Here is a 23503-nt window from a genome sequence, read left to right as displayed (position 1 = left end):
AACTAGAGGTTTAAAAAACTGCAGGTTAAAAACTAGGAGTCAACTAGAGGTTAAAAATTTAAATGTAAATCACTAAATTTTATCTTTCTAAAATTTTATTTTGGCACTTTACTCTATCATCAGGTTCGTTGTGAAGAATCATAATCCAGTTTTCTAATTTCAAATTTCTCGTATTTTGTATTTAATTTGGATTTGGTCGCTTATTAAATATCCTTCAATCAAAATGTTGTTTGAGTCGAAATACGATGTACTTATATAATTTCTTCTCGGTTTCATCATTAATATTTCTAATGCAAATTTCCTTACTGTGTAACTTTAATTAATTGTAACCGGTTTTAATTAAACAATACTAGAAATAATGTTATCTTAGAATGGTTTATGACTTGCTACAAATAACTGATTTTTAGAAAACGTTTGTTTGTCAGAATATTTTCTCATTTAATATTACAGATGTTTTTCCGTCGAAATATTTTATTTTCTGCAAAAAAATATATGTTTATCAATAAAAAAAACTTTAATGATTTAAATCTTGCATTTATGCATGAACTCATTGCAAATTCACCAAACTCCACCTTTTTAGTGATTTTTCTATGGAATAGAAATGAATTAAAAATGTTTTAAACGTATTTTCTTCTTTTCTAGAAGTTTTCATTTGAAAGCCATTGTTATAAAAAAATGAAAACAGCAATCTTTGTAAAATAAACGTTCATCTTTTTTTTAGTCCAAAGGGATTTGAATCCCGAAGGACTATTAGTTTCGTTTTGGCATTTTGCGTCGGACGGATAAATGTCGGTTCACTTTTCAAACTGTTGCCATAAAATGTTAGAGTCCTGCATTATACATATTTGAAGAAATTAAATAATGAAAATCTGCGTAAATGTATGTATATTTCTCACATTGTCATAAAATAACGGTACATAGAGTCATCGAATTTTGAATAACGTAATCCTCCAACGAATATGAGCATGTGGAAGACCAAATTTGAAATTTGAAATTTGTTTTATGATCGATTTCCTATTTTTTAAAACTTTGACGAATTTTTGATTAACAAACTCAAGGATTTCAAAGCGAGCAATGGCAACGTTGTGCAGAAAAAACATTTTTATCTCCAGCGCGTGAGTCTCTGTATCGTAAATTCTAAAGATATGCTCGTTTTAAAACTATTTTGCGATATTGCTGTTGCACTGGATCTTATGGTTTAAGTGCGAGGAACATGATATTTAATAAAGAAAGGTAACACACAAAATGTTAAAAAACGCCCCTTTGGACGTAATTTAAAATCTGAAACATTTCAGATTTTTTTTTTTTTTTTGTGTGTGTGTGTGTTGTTAAGAAAACGCGTTTTTGGTACTAATGAAAACTAGAAATCAAATTACAAGCAATAATGCTTAATTTTTCAAGAGAATAATTTTCCATTTCTTGACGTTTGCTGTCAAAATATAAAAATGCACGTAATTTCAGTTTATGACCTAGATTTATGTTTTTTTTTGGATCCTAAAAATTATTTTGCCTTCAGGATGAAACAAGCAATCAGAATAAAAATAAATGTAGAACTTATATTTAAAATTTAAGGGAATTGTTTTTAAATTAAAGCATCTGGTCACAGCAGAATATATAGTGTTGTTAATATTTTGCGTTTTATATTAAGAAAGCAAAAGATTTAATTTATTATAAATAAATTTTAAAAAACCTCGATTAACTAACTAACTTTTGCTGTTTTATATAATTATATTTAATTTTAATTGAAAGAAAAATACTTTTGATTTCAGAATTAAATACGATTCATAATACGCTTCTTTAATCGATTTGATCATTTAAAAATGCATGTAGTTCCAAAGAGATTTAAGACAAAATGTAAAATGTTATATATTATAGATTCAAAAGTGGTAATGGGTTTCAAAACTATTTAAGTATTTGTAATTTATTTTTGAATTTCTCTACTAAAGCAAGTAAACTGTTATTGCATTGTACCTCATTAAATAACTGAGTAAGCATTCTGTTAAGCGGTCATGTGTTTGAGCAGTTGCAGAAATATTCAGCAACATCCGACGCATTTTCAAGTCTGTTAATTATAAGAAATGGGGAGGCAATCAAATGTTCGGATTTTATTATCTCGTTCGCTAAGCAATATCAAGAAATTTAGGATAATGTCACTTTGAACTTTCATGCATTTTATTCAAATAAATTATCTCAACAAAATATATAGATAAAAGAAATCATGTATTCTATCCGGTAGAGTACGAACTGCGCGAAATTTGATCGAAGATACCCCCCTCTTATCTAATTCACGAACTGCGCGACGTTTCCTGTCCCCTCTTTCTTTACCAAGAAAATTGGGTGCTACAAAAAGTCATTTATCGCCATTAATGGAACATTTTATTGAAACTGCAAAGCCTCTATTTTCGTTTATTAATAGTGTAAAAATTGTGTATACAAAACAAATATTAATTTAAAATATGGCGTGTGCTAAAGTAAAAATGAATTTCTTTTACACTCATTGTAAAGTTTTATGAGGCTTAAACGAATGATGAGCCAGATCTTTTTTATTCTCTGTAAGAATTAAAATCTTTCCAAGTTGTAGATTTTAGTCGCTGATATATATATATATATATGTATCAGTTTTGAATAATAAAAGGAATAGATTAATGACATACACAAAACTGATACACAATCAACCTATCAAATATCGGGTTTGTAGCGCACCTTAAATAAGTGTCTTGTCTAAATAAATATTAACAAATAATCTTAGATAGCAGAATGGTTTTAACTATCAAATTTACCATTTTAGGTAATCAGTTCTAATTTAATTTAAAGAATTCTCTTTATTAAATCAAAAAATTGGATTTCTAAGTGGTTCTAAATTCACACTAATATTATTGCAATATATTGCAGTATTAAGCTTTCCATATTTAGTCATTAATTTAAAAGTCATTATTTAGTCATCAAGTTATTTAACTATTTATGGTTATTTTAAATTTATTTAACTTTCTTACAAATTCCATATTTTAATACTAGAAACGTTTAAATATGTATTTATTCTATTTTCCAGTTACTCTACCTGATGTACTTTGGCATACATTTAATTTCTAATGCACATTTAATTAATAAATTGATAATTATGAGCGTCTGCAGAATTTTCATAATTAACAAAATCAATCAAACTTCCTTATATTCATATCTTGGGATTTTCAGTTGCCTTTTAATCCATTCCTTTTTCACATATTGTTGCAACTGTATTCAAGTTTCATACTGTTACGTTATCTTTTTTCTGACACTAGTTGTTACGTTATCTTTTTTCTGACACTAGTTGTTACGTTATTTTCTTCCTTCACGTTCATATGGGGTTTGTGTGGATTTGGAGTGAATAACGACGACACTTGATGAAGTATCGAAACACACTTTATTGACCGGTATTAATCAGGACAACTCCAAAATCTCGCTCACAGTTGTCGAACTGTTATAAACACATCTCGTTCACAGTTGTCGAACTGTGTTGCTGACACGATCAGCGACACAGCTTTTAGGTTATCAAGCTATCACGGTGGAGACAGCTTCACTTTTCCTTTCTTTTCACCATCGACGGAACAGCTGGCCCACTGGGTTAGGTGCTTTTCAGCCTGTTGGATACCGTCGATGGAATTAAAAAAAAATGCATGAATAAACATAAATAAAGAGCTTAGTACTGTGTCTCCGGGGGTTGGCCACGAAACGAGGAACATTGAAATAAGGACCAGAACATGGAAAGAAGGTGCATGGTGGGGACTGCTGAGACTAAGCGGAACACTTTTCACTAGGAAACAACTTCACTGCAAAACACCAGCTTACAGCTCTCGAATCTGCTCGGTCGTTCTCGGAACTTCACGTACTCTCGAGACTCTCCACGCTACAACTCGCGATGCACTCGACGACACGCAGAGCACAGCTCCTGACTCTTCGGTTCAGTCGTTCCCGGAGCTCAACACGTTCTCTCGACGATGCATTTAACCGCCGCGATACACTACGAAACTCTTTCGGTGCACTCGACGACCCACTCGGAACTCGCTCGGCTGTCAAATCCATCGACTCCGAAAGGACTGACTAACTCGAGACTAACTATCTCGCACTCGACGAGGCACACTAACTCGCCTTCTCGACGAGGCACTCTCACCAACTGACTGCAGACCAGCAGTGTTTATAACGCTTTCGGCTTGGGTTCGTGAACATTCTGGGCTAAACCGGTAAGAATTTGTTCCAGAAGGTTCTCCATCCGTTTATGGCATATCGCCAATTTTGTCGTCAAATTGGCGATTTCTAGCCAAATTTGGCAACCCTGCCTTCCCTTGCCATTTTATGACAACCCTAAAACTGCTTTGCGGAGAAGCTATCTTACCGTGCCTGTACATTTCGTAACAATATGCATGTTATCATAATAATTAAAACTTATTTACAGTTTATACGTCAGAGCTCCAAACGCATACTCATGTTGTTATAATAGATTTCATGCTAAGCTTTTTGTAAATTTAACTATTAATTTCTGCAAACATTTACATGATTACTTTAATTAACAAAAAAAATTTCTAGCACACTTTGATACGGAATAATCTTTTGCACGCCAGTGAGCTATACTAAATTTTCCAGTCTAGCTCAGACAGACATCATGACTATTATTGATGTCATTTATAAAAAATACAATAGGTATGTTTATAATTATTTAATTTATGATATTATTATAATATTCCTTGCTGTAATATTGTAATTAATGAAAGATGTTTGTTATGCTAATATGTATGTTTACTAATACCTTTTATTTTCTTTGTTAGCTCTCGCATTTATTACTGTTATTCAAGTAATTAGCCTGCTTATTAAATATTCTTTGCTTGTTCTTGTGATTGTGATATGTAATTCTATTTCTTTATTTTTATTTTCCTTTTGGTTACAATTGGCTTCGAAAAGTAAAATTGTAACCCTGTAGGCCACGGAAGGAAGAAAGTTTGATTCACGCAGTTGGGCTATACCAGGACGAGGGGCGGTTTTCATTTGCGCAGTTGGAGTACACCCATTCTATCCTGCTTATCACATGTTCTATAACGTTAATCATGTATAATAACCTTTCTAAATTATAAACATTAACTCACTGTTTTCTCTGTTTCTAAACGTACCTACGTTCGTACTAATATTTCAAGAGTGTGTAAGGACTTATTTATTTTTATCTAACCAGTTGTTTTATGTTAAATATCTTTACTGTCATTCTCCCTTTCCATTTTCCTGCCAGAATGCTAATTTTTAATTCGCAAGTAATCAAGTGTGGCAGGAAGGGACAGTATTTAAAGGAAAGTTTCAGATTTTTTAATCAGAGCATGTTACACCGTTTGAAGGCCGTGCTACTAGTTGCAGTTCTTCGATAGAAGTTTGTCTTCGGCGCTGCGTTATTCTTGTCATTGGTGTTTATCACAACGATATAGGCTTGAGCCAACATGTTTGTTATTTATTTCTTTTAGCCTTTGACTAACTTACAAATTAATTTGAATTTGAATTTTTATCATTTTGAGATATGCCATAAATACTGGCTGGTTTGTAAGCACAAGATGTATCTTATGTTAAGTTATTTTGAGCTCTAAACTCAAGAAGGTTCTTTTATATCCTTCTTGAGTTCTGTTTCATTTTAGTTATAGTGATAAATCGTTTACACGTTTATTCAAGAATTTGCCACAAGTTGCACTTAGTTAGTGGCCTCAGTCCCTACAAGTGTAAACTTTTCACACTTTCCGATTGCATTTTTGTTTCTTTTTTTTTTCTAGTTATAACTACATAAAGAACAAATAGTAACTTATTTTTGGCAGACATGAAAGCCGGAATTTCAGAAAGGTATTAAGTGACAGTAAGTAGAAACAAAATATTACATCGGGTTGAGATTACCTTGGCCTTTTATGAGAAATGTTAGTCATAAGTTCTTATGTTAGTTCAAATATTTCAACGATACCATTTTGTAATGAAGAAATCATAAAGGCTATGCAAAATGTCAAAACTGTGAAACAAAGCATATAGCTTATTCAGCATTGCAAAGGTATTTTATGACAATGTTACTTTTGTAACAGATCGTGAATTTTTCAAGAAGTTGAAATACAATTTATGATTCTGTTAAACAATGTACTTGACAGTTTTTATTATCAGTTTTTCAATTAGCAAAAAGGATGAAGTAAAAAGAAATAAGTGAAAAAATTAAAAATAGTAAAAATCTCGCACTCTGGAAGCATCGAATTACAGTTAGCCCATCACAGCGGATTTTACTTTTAAATTTCTTTCGGGGGGAATTCTCTTAAAAAAATGAAACGAAATTGAACAAATATAAGGTATGGTGGGCTTAAAACTAAAATGTAGAACTTTGGGAAAATTGAAATGTAAACAGGATATTCAAATTATATATAGGTTAGAAATATAGAAATATCTCACATTCTTTCAATCATAATATTTTAAAGCTACTAAGATCATATTCTAATTCAGTATCTGCAATGAATATCAAAATTTATTCTTTCATTATATCAGCTTAAATTAAATAATTTAAAGAGTTTCAGGAGGTGTAAAATTCATTCTCCCATTCTTGGAAGTAAACTTTTCGGGAACATTTTGTTATATCTAAAGAAAGTACATATCATTTAAACTATTTAAATATTTCGTTTACATAACTAAGAATTCTACAAATTTTCTAAATTTTCTAGTCCATTCTTTAATTACCGACAATGTCCCTTTCAATAATGATTTAGTAACTATCAATTAGTTTAATTATTATAATTCAGGTTTATGATTAAATCTTTGAATAGCTGATTTTCTGTCCGATTTTGATTTAATATAATTCAATAATGATTAGTCCTATAATAAATTATTCAATATCTAAATCCGAAAGCAAAAAATAAAAAGATATGGGTAATTTTACTCCAATCCAGACAAAGCTGAGAAAGGCGTTCAGATCGTTATCACGAATACAATGATGTCGTGAATTCCATAATGATGGTTACAGCCGAAAACATCGCGGCAAAAACATCGCGGACGAAAACGTCGCAGAGAAAACAACGCAAGGCAAAAACGTCGTGCTGCAAAACATCGTGGGAGAAAACATCGCAGTTCTAAAACATCGTGGTACAAAACATCGTCGTCGAAAATAAAGCGGATCAAAAACTTCGCAGTTTAAAAACATCGTCGTCGAAAATATTGTGATAAAAAATAAAGTATCTACAAATCATCGCATGACGATAACATCGCAGATATGCTTCTTTCAGGCTTTAATAACTGTAAATGGATGTTCCCATATTGATTTGTGATCGCAAGATGGAAAGAAGGATAATTTTTACTTTCATACTTTTTATTAACTAAAAAATTTTTGCTGAGAAAATAAGAATGAAACTTAAGCATAGAAAATTAATGCAACTTATAGCACTTAATAGAATTTTAAACCGACATAGTTAACTAACAAAGGCCATTAATAAATCATTTTTATAAAATTTTTACTGATAATTTTTCATGAAAAGTATAATCTATAATTTGCATTTAATTTTTTATGCTTAAGTTTCCTTCTTACGTTTTCAGCAAACATTTATTAGTTAATAAAATATGTGAAAATAAAAATTATCCTTCTTTACATACTGCGCTCACAAATCATTATGGGAATATCCATTTACAATAATTAAAACCTGAAAAAAGCATGTCTGCGAAGTTATCGTCATGCGATGATTTGTAGATACTTTATTTTTTACCACGATATTTTCGACGACGATGTTTTTAAACTGCGAAGTTTTTGAACCGCTTTATTTTCGACGACGATGTTTTGTAGCACGATGTTTTAGAGCTGCGATGTTTTCTCCCACGATGTTTTGTAGCACGACGTTTTCGCCTTGCGTTGTTTTCTCCGCGACGTTTTCGTCCGCGATGTTATCGGCGGACACCATAATGATAACCAATGTTACCCTATAAAATTGCCAAAATGACTATTATAACGGAACTTGTGTTTTTTATGACTAGCATAATATATTCTCTAGGTTAAAATTTTTAACATTTGATAAATGATTACAATAATTTAGCAGAAAATTCTCAGCAAATTCTACAGTCGTTAATGTTGCAATTATTTAGTAGCATTCAATATTATGCCACTGGTATGGTAATCAATATGCGATGGAAAGCCATACTTAAATTTATACAAAATATTTTATCTAAAGTTCTCATAGAAAGAATCTGAGGATTATTTGACTAAGCAGACTTAGGTTAGTACAGATTGGTTATTACGGCAAAGCACTCGAAAACTTTCTCTGAGAAGGGGTGTTTCTGTCTAGGATTTTCGAATAAGGAACTTGTTCGCATTCATAATGCAACAGAATGAAAACCACAAACCTCGCGTGTAGGTAGTTTAATATGTGTTCTCGAGTGTCGCTAATATTTGCGAAAGAAATCAAAATCGGACAGAAAATCAGCTATTGAAAGATTTAATCATAAACCTGAAAGACAAAAGCTTTTCCTTTAAGATAAATATCACTAACAATAGAAAAATGAAAGCTGCGTTTACTTTTTTATGCTTCTTTTTACAGAGTTCCGCCTTTTACTCAGTTTTATTACTGTCTTGAGTATAAAAGTGAGTCTAACTGAAGTAGTTAAAAACTGAGTACAGTTATGAAACTGTTTAACTTCTATGTGCTTTACTTCATTACCTACCCAAATCACCTACGCACTTCATCACTTATCCAAATTAAAAGAAAAGGGATTTTAAAGCAAATTTAAACCCATTTGGAGAGACGTTTTACGCGTATCAAGAAAAAGGCTTATTTGATATTCTTCCGGTGAAAATTCCCAAACAAAGCATTTTTTAATATATTAGAAAAACTGATTACTATTGCAGGGGATCTCGAAACGAATTATTATGTAGTATCGAGACATTATTGTAAATATTTGGGAGAAGGTCATACGTTTTATTGCGGAATTAATTTCGCTTTCTTTTGCTACCCACTACTTTTGCTTAAATCCTTTTAGCTTGCCTCTCTCTGACGTATTTTTCTTACTTAAAATTTCTATAACTCACATTATATTCCGTTCATTTCATAGAAAAACTTAAAATACATTAAAGCTCAGCTGCTTTAAAATTTTGAATAGCTATATTATTGTTTGCTTTACTTCAGTTCAGTAAAATCCTGAAAGCTTGAAAAATGTTTCGAATAACAATGACCCATTAAAATAGATCCTGAAGACCCAAAACTTCACATGCGCTAGGAAATAATACGTTTGAAAGTTTAATATTACGCTAAAGAAATGATATGGCCTTCAATGGAATTAATTAACTCAATATTAAATACATAGCGGAGAAAATGAAAGAAACTGGAAAATGCATTAAGTGAATTAAATATGAATATTGCAAAAAATCACTAGCATAAAGATTGCAATTATTAAGTATTATTGTAGTATTAAGTGGAATGAAATATGCATAACACAGCTTTTGGAAATACATAAAATGGGTGCATATGAATAAAACAGCATCATTATCGGATTAATTCGAATGAATAGGACATTAATGGTGAAGAAATGGCATAGTCTGAAGCGGATGATTTTTCATTACCTTGCCAGCTGAGTTTCACATTTTTAGTCGTCGTTTAGGTATACTGAGGCAAAGATTCTGAAAATCTTTTTTATAAGAAATTTGCATTATTTCTATGTAATATTTAAAATTTATAAAAACGATTGTTTAAAAAATTGTAATGTATTGAAAATTTTATAAATCACAGAAAAGATCTTAAAGACGTTCAGTTGTTTACGTATATAGATGCCTTGTATGATCAAAAATCGATTATATGTCAGTTTCTTTTCGAGTTACAAGAACTTCATTATGTTTTAATGTCGACTCTGTGCACCATCAGGCTATGAGGATCTGTCCTAGAGACTTGATAAGATCCTATTTGCAAAGTCTGTATGATTAAAAATTAATTTATATCTGCATTATTTTTTAATATCATGTTTACAACCTGAATATTATCTGCCACTTCCAGTGTTTGAACACTTGTATGATTCTCTGTATCAAATGCGATATCTTTGTAACTCCCTTTTGGATATTTAAAAATGTAAAGGCATTTCTTTCATGTGACCTTATAAGATAATAGTCAGTGCACCCAACTAATAAGTGAGCTAATTCAAATTCCACTTCCAGCAATTGCACAGCTGATGTTTTAAGATTCCATCTCATGAATAACTTTCAAATGAATCTGCAACCTGACTGTACACTTTTATGTAGTTTTGAATGATTATTTCAATGATTTTCTTTGAACTGACGTATCATTTTTGCCTTTTTCAAGATCTTACTTTTGTTTGTAGTTACGGTCCGTAGAAGTTTGTTCGTCAATTATTCATATGCATAGCATGTAAAATCTTTTTATAGGTGATGCACAGTTATGCGCATGGACTTCTGTCTTTTTAAAAGTAAACTATTTTTCTCTTTCCGTAATTTCCAGTTCAAAGTTTCTTTTGTTTTCTCAAGTAACAATTTGTAGGGTTTATATTTATTTTAACAAACATTTATTTTAAGTTTAAACTATCTTTCCTGTCAAGCCTTACTTTCCCCTGGAACTACCAATGCCAGAATATGTAAATTTGAGTAGAACGCGCAAGCATTCAAATTATCAGCGGAAGTATTATGCTTTAAATAGCAAGGAAACGAGTTCGGTGTGATATTCTTACTTAGCGAGCGCGGAGGTAGTTAGCGAGAATTGAAGAACCCCGCGTTGCGGCCTATGTGCTTGGCGGGAAGTAGTGGTAATTGTTCCAGTGAGCTTCAAGTCTGCTGAATTAGCAGCGGTATTGTAAAACGCGGTGAGTTAGTTTCTTTAGAGAGCCTCGTAGTTAGAATCTTGTCTTTACTTCCTTTTCAGGTTATTATTTTTATTTGACTGCCAAGTTGGCACAGTCTGTAAGCGTCAAGAGGACGCAATTGTAATTTATTACGTTGAATAAAAAGGGACTTAAACCCTTCACTAGGCTCTATCTTTTATACAAGTTTTCACAGTCACCTCTTGGTTGCGTGCAAGTTGGAGGCGCGCAACGTTATATTGGCGCCCGAACACTTATCGAACTGAAATGGCCGAAAATTGGATGGAAGCCGCTGGACAACACCAAGAAATGACAACTCAGTTAGAAGGATTTGGATGCCTGGTCCAGACTTTGAGAGCATCAATCAAGCCAAACGTCCATTTCGACGGAAAAAATTCGGTGGCGGTATTTCTCGAAGGTCTAGAAAACCACTTTCAGCTCTACCCTGTGCCTGAAAGACAAAAAGTTGCCATCGCCACATCAGCACTAAGAGGACAGGCCGCGCTATGGTGGAAAAATATAGGCAAATTTCTTCTAGGTGAATTTGAAAGCCCGACGTATACATTTGAAAATTTCAAATAATTGTTAGTAAAGGCCTTCCCCATAGTGAAAGACCGCGCACGGCTGGAAGCCGAGCTATATAGTTTCTATCAACGGGATACAGCACAATTGACGGATTTTATTTTACGAAAAATCAAGCTAACGGATATGCTGTATGGGAAAAAACCCGATGCGGAGGTAATTGAAATAATATTACCAAGATTGTTATCCGCTGTCCAAGACTACTTTGAAATTAGAAACCCAAGCACATTGCAGGAACTTTTCGAATTGGCGGTGAAGTTTCAAAATCGCAGAATAGCGGAAAAAGCGAGAGGGGAAACATATTCTCAACATACCCGAAGGAAGGAGGAAACCAGAAATGGAAATCGCTCATATGGGGGAAAGAACTATCAAGCTAACGCATCGAAACTCGAAGGTCAAGGCCCAAAAAGAAAATTTGAAAATAAACATCCGCGTACCCAGAAGACACAGATTGAAAGGAAAGCTTTAAACGACTAGAGGGGCCTGTGAAAGGCAGGGTCCAGACCCCGGAAGTTTTAAAAAAACCCTCAAATAGACATTTAAACACGGTCATCGTAAAAAACTCACAGCTACCAATTATACAAGTCCTGGTTGGCGATGTACCAGTAGAAGCCCTCATCGATACAGGAGCAGAAGGAAATTTTATGAGTGAAAAGTTCTTCAAAAAGAATTTTTATAGGATACGACTATTTAAAACCAGAAATACGGAAATTATAGCGGCGCAAGGAAAAACATGTCACTGCATCGGGAAATTATCATTAAACTTACAGGTAAAAGAGGAAAATCTCAAAGTATTAATTTTTGTGGTGAAAGACCTACAACACTCTCTTATTTTAGGTATGGAATTTTTAAGGGCCGCGAGGGCCAAATTAAATTTTCAAGATAGTTCCGTGGTGTTGGAGATGGACCAGAGGGTGGTGGAACCTGTGGAGACACCTGAATTGGACCTTAGCCATCTGAATGACCAGGAAAGTAAAGCAATACAGCAAGTGAGTAATTTTTCTCATTTCTTTTCAGAAAAACCAGGAAACTGCCAAATCGTGACTCATAAGATTCAATTAAATGCCGAAAAACCTTGTAGGACTAAACCGTATCGTTATGATAAACAAAAAGACCTAATCATCGAAGAACATATTCAGGAGATGTTAAAGAATAAAATAATAACGCCCATAAATAGTGAGTACGCGAGTCCAGTCGTACTATGTAGGAAAAAGAACGAGTTTCCTCCTTCGGATAAAAGGGCTTGGAGGTTTGCTATTGATTACAGAAAACTAAATAGCATTACTAAATTTCCAGTTTACCCTTTGCCGGTTATAGACGAGATCATTAGACAGATCAAATCGACAAGATATATGTCTACTTTGGACTTAACGTCTGGCTACTATCAAATAGCTATGAGACCCGAAGATATACATAAAACCGCGTTTATAACAAAATCGGGCACTTATGCATTTTTACGCATGCCCTTTGGGTTGTGTGGGGCCCCATCAACATTCCAGAGAGCTATGGACATTGTTCTAAAGCCTGTCCTAGGAAAATCAACTTTAATTTATCTAGATGATATAATTATAACGAGTAGTACGTTGGAACAACACATTAATGACCTCGAACAAGTTTTTAAATTATTAAAAGAGGCCGGTCTTACAATTAACGCCTCAAAATGCAAGTTCGCAACTAAAGAACTTAAATATCTCGGTTATAAAATTTCGCAAAAGGGTATAGAAACGCAAGATTCAAAAATAAAAGCTATTAAGAATTTCCCACCGCCCAACACCGCCAAGAAACTTTCGTCTTTCCTTGGATTATGTTCTTACTATCGATCTTTCATAAAAGATTTCGCTAATATTGTTGAACCACTCTTAGTAATCAAAAGAAAAAAGAGTAAATTTACGTGGACAGCGGAAGCTAACACAGCTTTTGAAAGATTAAAAGAAGCGCTTATTAATGCCCCTGTTTTAAAATTCCCTGAGGGGGACGAAAACCTGGAAATTGCAGCAGATGCGTCAGACTATGCGGTGGGTGCGCTTATTATGCAAAATAACCATCCGCTGGCATTTTTTAGTAAAACATTGAATCAGACACAAAGGAATTATACAGCTACAGAAAGAGAAACATTAGCCGTATTAATGGCTGTACACAAATTTCGAGTTTATTTCGGCAAGTCGCCAGTAACAGTCTTTTCGGATCATGCGGCTGTTGGTAGACTTTACTCGGGAAAAAACCTAACGCCCAGGTTAATAAGATGGGCTTTAAAACTCCAAGAATATAATATCACAATAAAATATAAACCGGGTAAGGAAAACAACAATGTAGCTGACGCACTTTCTCGTATAAAACTGGACGATGAAGGAAATGAACTTAAATGCGTTGTGTTGACTTCAAAAATTTTAGATTCTAGAGATATGGTTATTACTGAACTGAAAGCTGATCCTGAATTTGGAAATATCTATGCTTATTTGAAAGACCCCGAAAGCTTTCAGCATACAGATATCGATGCGATAAGAAATAGAGCAAAAAACTATGAAATAATAGATAATTTATTATTCTATACGAAAACAACAAACGAAAATCTTGAGTATAAGCCAGTCATCCCAGCCTCGCTTCGATTAAGCATTTTGAAGGAGTTGCACAAAAAAAAAAAAAAAAAAAAAAAAAAAAAACAGCGGGCCACCTCGGGGTCAGAAAGACTATAAAAAGGGTACGCGAGGCGGTATATTTCCCGCAATTATACAAAATAGTAACGGCGTATGTCAGGTCCTGCAATCAATGTCAGTTAATAAATGATATTAATTACAGCCCGGCCGGGTACTTAAATAGCATTCGCGCTACATTTCCGAATGAAATTTTAGGCATAGATCTCCTTGGTCCTTTCCCCCAGAGCGAGTTAAATAAAAATCGTTTTCTTTTAGTAATAGTAGATCATTTTTCAAAATGGATAGAAATTGTTCCACTTAAACGCGCGTCAGCCAAAACAGTCGCAGATGCATTCTTACACAGATACATTTTAAAATACGGTGCACCGATAAAAGTCATTAGCGATAACGGAAAACAATTCATTAGTCAAATATTTGAAAACATATGCAGTGGACTTGGCATACGCCATATCAAAATGGTTCCGTATAGACCACAGGCAAACATAGCAGAAAGAGTGAATAAAAACATAGTAAAAATAATTCGCAGTTACGTGAGCACACATCACAAGCGCTGGGATGGCTACATAAATGAATTAGCTTATGCTTTAAGAACGGCAAATCACGATACTACGGGAAAAACTCCAGCAGAATTATTTTTAGGCAGAAAGATAATTACGCCTTTAGATAAATTATTCTTTGTGCAACAAAGAGAGCAGGAATTTAGACAAAAGGACGTGCAAAAACTAATTGATCAGGCGCTTAAAACCTCGGATACGGCAAGAAATAGGCAGAAAATTTATTATGATAAAAAACGCCGTGAAGCAGATTTTAAAGTTGGGGATAAAGTATTGAAACGGAAATTTTCTTTATCAAGTGCCCCAGACAATTTTATGGCAAAGCTAGCTCCAAAGTTTGAAGGCCCCTATGTAATTCAGGAAATCAAAGGAGTAGTCTTATATCTTAAAAACGAGAGAGGGGAAATCTGTAAAGCAAGTCCCGACCAGGTGAAAAAATACTATAATCCCAATGATTTTGAAATCCTTAAAAGTTTCTTGCAGGACTCAAGTCTAAACGAAATAGAAGGGCCAGAGACTGCAACAACTATTCCACCACCCAAGAAACGGTACAACCCGGACGTCGGTATCAAAAACAAAAAAGGATTTTCAAACTCCGGCGTTTAAGAAAAACAAAAATACAGATGAACCTGGTAAAGAAACCGTGGTAAAGAGAAAAACACCATCTACAAAGGATAGCAGGAGAAATTACACATCAAGGAGAACGCGCACACGGCCACAGAGTCAGGTGCCAGCAAGGCCGCCGTTCCGGAAACTGAAACGCCAACAGGAGGCACAAAAATACGAGGAACAGAAGAAATTCAAGAAGGACTCCAGACCGGAGGACGTCAAGACCAGCCGTCCCAGGCAGAAACGGAAAGGCCAACAACCAGACGATTACTCCGTCAAGAGGCCAGCATGTAGAGGACGCAAAAGAAAAAGCAACGTGGACGACACTCGGAGATCAATAAGGAGAAGATTGACATCCATGAAACCTCTAACTTGGGATCAATTTTGCCAAAAACGGATGACGGAGTTTCAAGCATCGAAAACTCAAAGATAAGTTAAAACCTTCTATAAATTTTTTTCTCTTTTGTTCCGAAATGTTATGCATAAGTACGAAGTTCTATGTTTTGACGAAAGTCAATATGTCTCGGTTGAGACTTAGTTTTGTTTTACTTTATTTAGCTAAGGCAAAAGTATTATTTTCTTTAAGTGTAAAAGCTAAAAACAAGCATTTTCTGTTGGTCGAAAGACTAATTCTGTTATGTTAAAGCCAAAATTTGGCCGAAGATAAAAATAACTTCGTATTCTTGTATTAATAAGAATTTTACTTTCAGTGCCGCCAGCTTGGCGAAGAATGAGTAAAGTAAAAATTTATTTTCTCTTATTCATTTTATGGTAAATTGTAAAAAGCATATGTATTAAAATTTTGTAAATGTATGTAAATACTTGAAGGTTATGTAAAAGTAGAATTTAGTCTAGAAGCATAAAATTGTAGATGCTAAAAGTGAATGCTTAAAAGCAATGAAGTCAAAATTTAAGTAGTAAATTGTAGATAAAGTCATGCTTTGGAGCGAAAGCCTGCATGTTTAAAGATGAATGAGGGGGAAGTTAGAATGAATGTGTTTTGTAGGGTTCTCCACCTACATTTGAATTTTTAAGACTATTAAAGTAGCTCATTGAGTTGTAGAATGTCGAGTAAGGTGTGTCTATTTGGTCGTTGAATTCTAACAAATCATGGTGGTTAGGGGAAGTGTTGTAAGACTAAAACACAAATATTCCCGTTTGACACCACACACGGTGGAGAGCCAGGGTAAAGTTAAATTAATGCTTGAAAAATTGAATGAATGTGAAGTAAGCAATAACTAAGAAAAACGAATCGTTTAAAAACAAAAATTTATTGTGTCAAGAAAGTGTAAATTATAATGTATGTAGAAAGATACTGATACTTATTCCTTCCAGATGCTGGAAGGAAAGACCAAGATTGATTGATGAAGTCCAAGAAAAGTTGCTGTAAGAAGAAAGCTTTGTAACGATCAACAGAATTTTAGTATACAAATGGTTACATAAGATATTTTTTTTTGTGTAAACGAGGTTCTCGCCAATTAGTTCAGAATTAGAGAAACTTACAACAGGTCGTTTGTAGGACCTGCTTCCAAGTTTTCCAAATTCTGGCAGCGGCAAATGTAGGGTTTATATTTATTTTAACTAACATTTATTTTAAGTTTAAACTATATTTCCTGTCAAGCCTTACTTTCCCCTGGAACTGCCAATGCCAGAATATGTAAATTTGAGTAGAACGCGCAAGCATTCAAATTATCAGCGGAAGTATTATGCTTTAAATAGCAAGGAAACGAGTTCGGTGTGATATTCTTACTTAGCGAGCGCGGAGGTAGTTAGCGAGAATTGAAGAACCCCGCGTTGCGGCCTATGTGCTTGGCGGGAAGTAGTGGTAATTGTTCCAGTGAGCTTCAAGTCTGCTGAATTAGCAGCGGTATTGTAAAACGCGGTGAGTTAGTTATTTTAGAGAGCCTCGTAGTTAGAATCTTGTCTTTACTTCCTTTTCAGGTTATTATTTTTATTTGACTGCCAAGTTGGCACAGTCTGTAAGCGTCAAGAGGACGCAATTGTAATTTATTACGTTGAATAAAAAGGGACTTAAACCCTTCACTAGGCTCTATCTTTTATACAAGTTTTCACAGTCACCTCTTGGTTGCGTGCAAGTTGGAGGCGCGCAACGTTATAAATTTAATATATCTCGTAAACACTTTATATGATTGAGCAAAATATTTTTTTGTGCAGTGTAATAACATTTTGTATCCTGTAACGTCACAAACGTGTTTTTTTTAATTTTTATAAAATATACGCTTAATTAAAAATTAAACAACATAAAAAGTGTTTACATATTTTAGGCCCATTAAAGTAATGTTTAAAATGTAAAGAATATTCTATTAAATGTTCGATTTGATAGCCTCCTTTCTGGACTATAAGTCTGCATCGTGATTTCCATGATAGAAGGGCTTTTCTAAAATTTCCAGGCGTATTGATTTTCATTCCACTACTTTACATAGTCCATGAATTGTGTTAGGTTTGCACAGTTTGTACTTAGTAAGAACTCTTTTTAATAGCCCAAAAACATAATCGTCCATAGAGGAAGCATTAGAGGAATCGGCAGGAATATGTTGACAAGGTATATATGCAATATCTGCAACAGTCTTCACTTTTCCAAGGTTTACAGAGGTACTTTTCTAAGTGTGACTTGTTGTTTTGTCTTGATGAAGTTGCTCTCTCTAAAATTTCCTGGGAAAGTTGCCTATAATTCATGTTAAGTTGATTATAATATTTTTTTCTAATTTTCTTATTTTTAATTTCCTGTTGCAAGGGAATCTTACGATAATCATAAATATTTTAAATTGTCAATCTCGATTAATTATTTTATTTATTGCTGCCACAAATGTATTTAAAGACTTTGCAACTTATTTCTGCGTCTCTGAATTTCCTTACGTTTGTAACAATTTAACTTCAGAAACGAATAGTACGTACCAATTTTGGATATTTGCTTAAATTTTTCTTCTATGGAAATAATGATTAAACGGTTTGTACTTTTCTGATGAATAATGTTACCTATTTTGCATTTAGAAATTTTAATACCAATAATTTCTCAACGTTTTTGAATTATGGATTAGGAACATTTCTCTTAAGAAAATGCAAAACTGTATTTCGATTAACCCATAGTTTCTTTATATGCGATAGTTTGAAAGAAGAGTAAATTCAAAATTGCCAGTAGATATTTCACTTTTCAGCAGATATTTCACGAGAAATGCTTATTCTAAAATATTTGTTTTTCTTTAAATTTTTCGCCGAAATCATTCTAGAAATGTGTGACATCCTCTGCCATTTGTGGTTTAAAAAGAAGAAATGTTATTTTCACGGGAACAAGAGATAATATAATTGTATTTACAAAATTCATTTACTAATAATAGTTTACTAATAATAATAGTTTAATACTAATAATAGTAAAATCGTGGCTTTTGATAAATTTATAAATATGACGAGTTATTCATTTAATAAAACTATTCCATTAATGGATTTCTTTACTTGTGAGGTTCACGCTTTTATTATTCGTGATACAAAGTGGTAGAAGAATTTTGTGAGGAAGATTATTTAATCTCTTGTTACCATGAAACTAAGCTGCAAGTTGCTTTTTTTTCTTCTATTTCTTCCTGAAGATGAAAGAAATCAATTAAAACTAAGTGGACATAGCAGAAGATACTGATAATTATTTTTGTTGTGAAGCAAGCTGCTCGCCTAGAATTCTTCTCTCTAGATCAAACAGTCAGTTTTTTAATTTATTCTAATAACGTAAAATGGTTGAAAGAGAATGTGAATTGCAAAAGGCCGCACATGAACAGGAATGTGATTTGTTTGCTTCACAACGACAATATGCAAAGCTTAAGAAGCTGCAGTTTCCATAGGAATTAAATGGTCCTTTGTACATAATTGGTTCAGCAGTTTTAATGCCCTGGAGATACTTTTTTAATATCTTTTTAAAGATCATTTAAATTGCCGTAACACATGTTTTATTTATTTTTTTTTTCGTAAAAGGCATTTAAGGAACTCATAGACCGTGCTAGGCCAACATCATCTAGATAGTTACAAGGCTTGAGCATGAGAGCGTGACGTCGCAGCAGAAAACCTGTTGCTCGTTGCTCCGCTCCTCATTCACCTTGCCTTAATCATTTACTTACCTTATGAGGTATTTCTCCCGCCTTCTTAGCGTGCCTTCGTGGTATAGTGGTTCTGCACGCTGGGCCGGTATTCCTGAAGTCCGTGGTTCGATTCCAGACGAAGGCGGATGCTAATTTTTCATCTCTCCGACTTTTCCAATTACCTAACGTCTATACAGTGGCGCCCGAACTAAAAGGGTGTTGGATGATGATTCTCCTCACCCAGGATTTGGCGACTAAGTTTCCCTAAAAACCCCAGTTGCCTTTAAAAGGAGGACTATATAAGGTATTTCTCCCGCCTTCCTAGCGTGCCTTCGTGGTGTAATGGTTCCGCACGCTGGGGCGATATTCCAGAGGTCGGTGGTTCAATTCTCGGCGAAGGCGTTTGCTAATTTTTCCTCTCTCCGGCTTTTCCAATTAACCTAATGTCTCTACATCCTAGCCCCTTCTTTATCTCTTTTGATTCATTTACTGTTGATGATTATTATAATTTGAAATAGAGTTCACAATGGAATTTTTAGACTAAATATTATTTGTTATCCAGGAAGGCAGGAAAATTTCGTTATTGTTATTGCATTGAAAAGTATAGGATGAATGGTTTGTGATAAATAAATATAAATTTTAATTTTCTCTCTTTACTGATTATTATTACAAGATAATTAATAAAAACTGCTGTTTAATTTTCTGTTAGATGTTAGTTGAAATGAGTTACCTTAAAGTCTATTGAATAATGATGAAATTTTCGCGATGAAGTGAAACTATGAGATACATTTCATATTTCATGAATTCAAATTTCAGAATAAACTAATATTTATTCGCATATAATTTATTACAAAATGAAACTAAAACTGATTTTGTCACGTTCCATTGTTCTCTTTTAACCATTTCATTCCACGCCAGATATTTTAATTTAAATTTCAGTAACTTTTTCCGGGAGTAAATCATTCCTGCAGTAAAATTATGCTTGCTTTTGAAGAAAAACAAATATGATCTTTTTAAGTGTTTAAAACTGATACATTGCTACACTTCATATAAATATTAAATAACAGTTTGCTATCAAATGCAAATAATTTTTCTGTCAAATTAAACAACTAAATATAAATAAATATAATACTGTGAACATTTTTCGTCAGTAATTATAAAAGTTATAAATATTTTTAAAATAATTATTTACATCAAATAAAATAACTATTGATGATAACATGATGAAATAAAAAATTCACACACACCTCTAAAACAAAAGAGAGAGAGAGAGAGAGAAGAGCAAATTCAATCGCGTTTTTCTTGGACTACATTGTAACAGTAACTGGCATCTATCAGATTCTGTAACAGTTTTCAGTTGTTTGATTATAGTTTAATTTTCTGTGTTGAGCAACTAGCAAATTAATCAAGTTCTTTTATGGATTAACTTTGCCTAAATGAAATGAATAGTTAATTAAAAAAAACATCGATATCACAAAGAAAGATTAACTGGCTTCAAAAGAAATTATGAATTTTATATGATATACAGACACAAATATTTGTATGAATATATAAAAATAATGTATCATCTTAAAGCAAATTTTTGCCGTAAATTTCACTGAATATAAAACCTGTTGAAAAGCATATACTGTTAATTTCATATCAAATAATCCAACCTGTTGAAAGTCGAAATTTAATCTATATAGAAAAAAAGATTTATTTTAAAAATTAAGACAATAAATAAATCTTTATGCAATTTGGAATGCAATTTTCTCTTGTCCTTATACCAAACATGAAATTTTGTGTGTCATTCTGTGCGCACAACGAGATCTGTGGGCCTAGTACGAGTTTCAATTTATTTTACAGTTGAAGTGATAGTTTCATTAATTTCTGCAAGAGTTTTTTAAAGCACCTTCAATTAAAAATCCAACTTAGCGCATTTACTGAATTCAAAAATATTAAAGTTTGATTTAATGTTTTCGAGATGAAATTCTTTTATCGCTTTTCGCAGATATATATATATATATATGAATCAAGAATATATGCCATAAAGGAAATGAAATGCTGTTCAAAATATTTACTGTTCTTTCATCCTAGTTTCGTGTAGTATCATGGCTGAATATCAGTAATTTTCTCACTAATTGCTTATTTGTTTCATTAATTTTTGTGTCTTATTTATTAATTAATATTATTTAAATTATATGCATAGTGATAATTAATTTATTATTATTTGGAATATTATTTTAATTACTCATACACTACTTGACAAGCAAGTGCCCAGGAATTTGGGAAAATATTTGCGCACAGTATTTATATTTTTAGTTTCGCATAATTTATTATTAATTTTCAAAACGTTTTTGGAAATTTCAACTTAAAATTAGGTTTTGAATGCAAGGTAGAATTCGAATTTAGAAAGCGATAGCGTAGTAGAAATGATCATTACTGGAGTATGCGTTTGAGCTTACGGGAGACACATTCCGCTGCTTTATATATGTCTTCTGATCGTGATGTCAGATGTCTGTCAGCACAGTGTTTTACAGGAGCATTCTAATTATGGTAGGAATGCTGGCATTGGTTTATAAGTGCCTAAAGGGACTATAGACAGAAACTAATCTAATTTACAAAATATTTCACAATTTATTGGCCTTCTTCTTATTTTTAATCAGGTAACAGAGTATTAAACTTGCTTCTTACAATTCACTCTTCCCTAACAATGCACCATTAATAATTATTTCTTTGAGAAACTCATTAAATGTGAAGTTTGATTATAATACTGAAAATATAAAACAGCAAGATAAAGTTTATATAAGACAAAAACCCATCTAGTCTAAATACAATACTAGATATCTAAACAATTTTAATATTTTCCGAGAAGACTGTTGACAAATTCTGAAATACCGAAAACATTTTATAATTCTTGGTTGTATTTAAAATGATTGACAAATGTATATATATGTTTAATCTAGCTACAAAAGTCTCTTTCAGTTAATTATCCGATCTGTTGCACAGAATATATCTTTAATGATAACAACGTTTTAAGGTAAATGCAGGTGAGAATAAGATTTTATTTAATAGCTATCTTTGATATTATTTTATAACAACTGCATTCTCTATATACATATTCAGAGCGTAATATTTAATTTAGGCTTATATTTTTGTTATAAACCAATTGTGTTATATCTCGCTCTGTGTTAAATATTTAGTTGTGGTGTTTATTTAACGCAACTTTCCTGCATTTCCTTTTCCGAGTAAATTCTCATGGTTATCTTTTAAGCTAATGGTTTGGTAAATCAAATCAGACGGTCTAGGATGTATCCTTCAAAAGCAAGCTTAATTCTGAAGCTAACTAAATAAAAAATTAATCTCTCAAAAGGAATTTATTTGGCGAAATGAGGAGAAATTAGAGGTGGATGTTATTTTGGATATATCCACTAGGGAGAATGATTCCAAGACCAGCATCGCAAAAGTTGTTAACCAAAACTTTTAATTAGATTGAAACTGATTAATATACTCTAGTGACGAATAATGTCCTTAAACTATCGACGAAATATGCAAACATATTTACGACCTATTATAAGAACCTAGAGCGTTTGATTTTTTCCAGCCAGTTAAGCTTTTAAGCTTTCTAATCCGTCGCACCTCTATCTCCCTTGCTACTCGCAAATTGCATAAAAATCTGAAAGTGCGTTAAATTGCTTGTTAAAAACATAAGTCTAAGAAACAAGTGAGAGCATGATTTGAGAAAGCTATACACTAACTACTCAAGTATTCAACTGTTTTTTCAGATCACAGCTTTATACTACAGACAGTACGAATGTCGATTCATTGAGGCAGTTAGCATATCGGATAACTAATCTCGTTGACAGAATTATCTTCAAACCTTCTTAAAGTGCAAACCACAGCCGTAAAGACCAGCTGATTCTAAGTCACTGAGATTTACTTCTGATACAGCCACTTCAAGGCTAGTATGCTTTGTAGTCATACTAGTTACAGAAGCTAATATTTAGTTGTTGTGTCCGACACTGCATTCTTCTGCTTGAGTTTGAATCCACGCTAAGGAGTGAATTTTTTATGACTGACTCCTTGCTTTTTGCTCTCGAAGATACGTCCCCGGTAACATTCTCAGTGTAGGTATAGCAGAAACTCTGAGAAATCTGAGCATAAACAGCCCAAAAAATAACTGACAAGTACCCGAACTTTGCCGAATATTTATTTAAATTATGTTATATAT

The 23503-nt window shown here is 33.0% G+C and overlaps 1 protein-coding gene across 1 annotated transcript in view; it reads right to left on the bottom strand.

Annotated features, from left to right (window-relative positions):
- LOC118183420 (glycine receptor subunit alpha-2-like) overlaps positions 1–23503 on the bottom strand; it is a 440072-nt gene that overhangs the window by 308885 nt on the left and 107684 nt on the right. The window lies entirely within an intron of this gene.

Source organism: Stegodyphus dumicola, chromosome 8, assembly GCF_044657685.1.
Source record: "Stegodyphus dumicola isolate Sdum_Otavi_A_Nest chromosome 8, ASM4465768v1".
Lineage (NCBI taxonomy): Eukaryota > Metazoa > Arthropoda > Arachnida > Araneae > Eresidae > Stegodyphus > Stegodyphus dumicola.
This window is presented reverse-complemented; position numbering and strand designations above follow the sequence as displayed.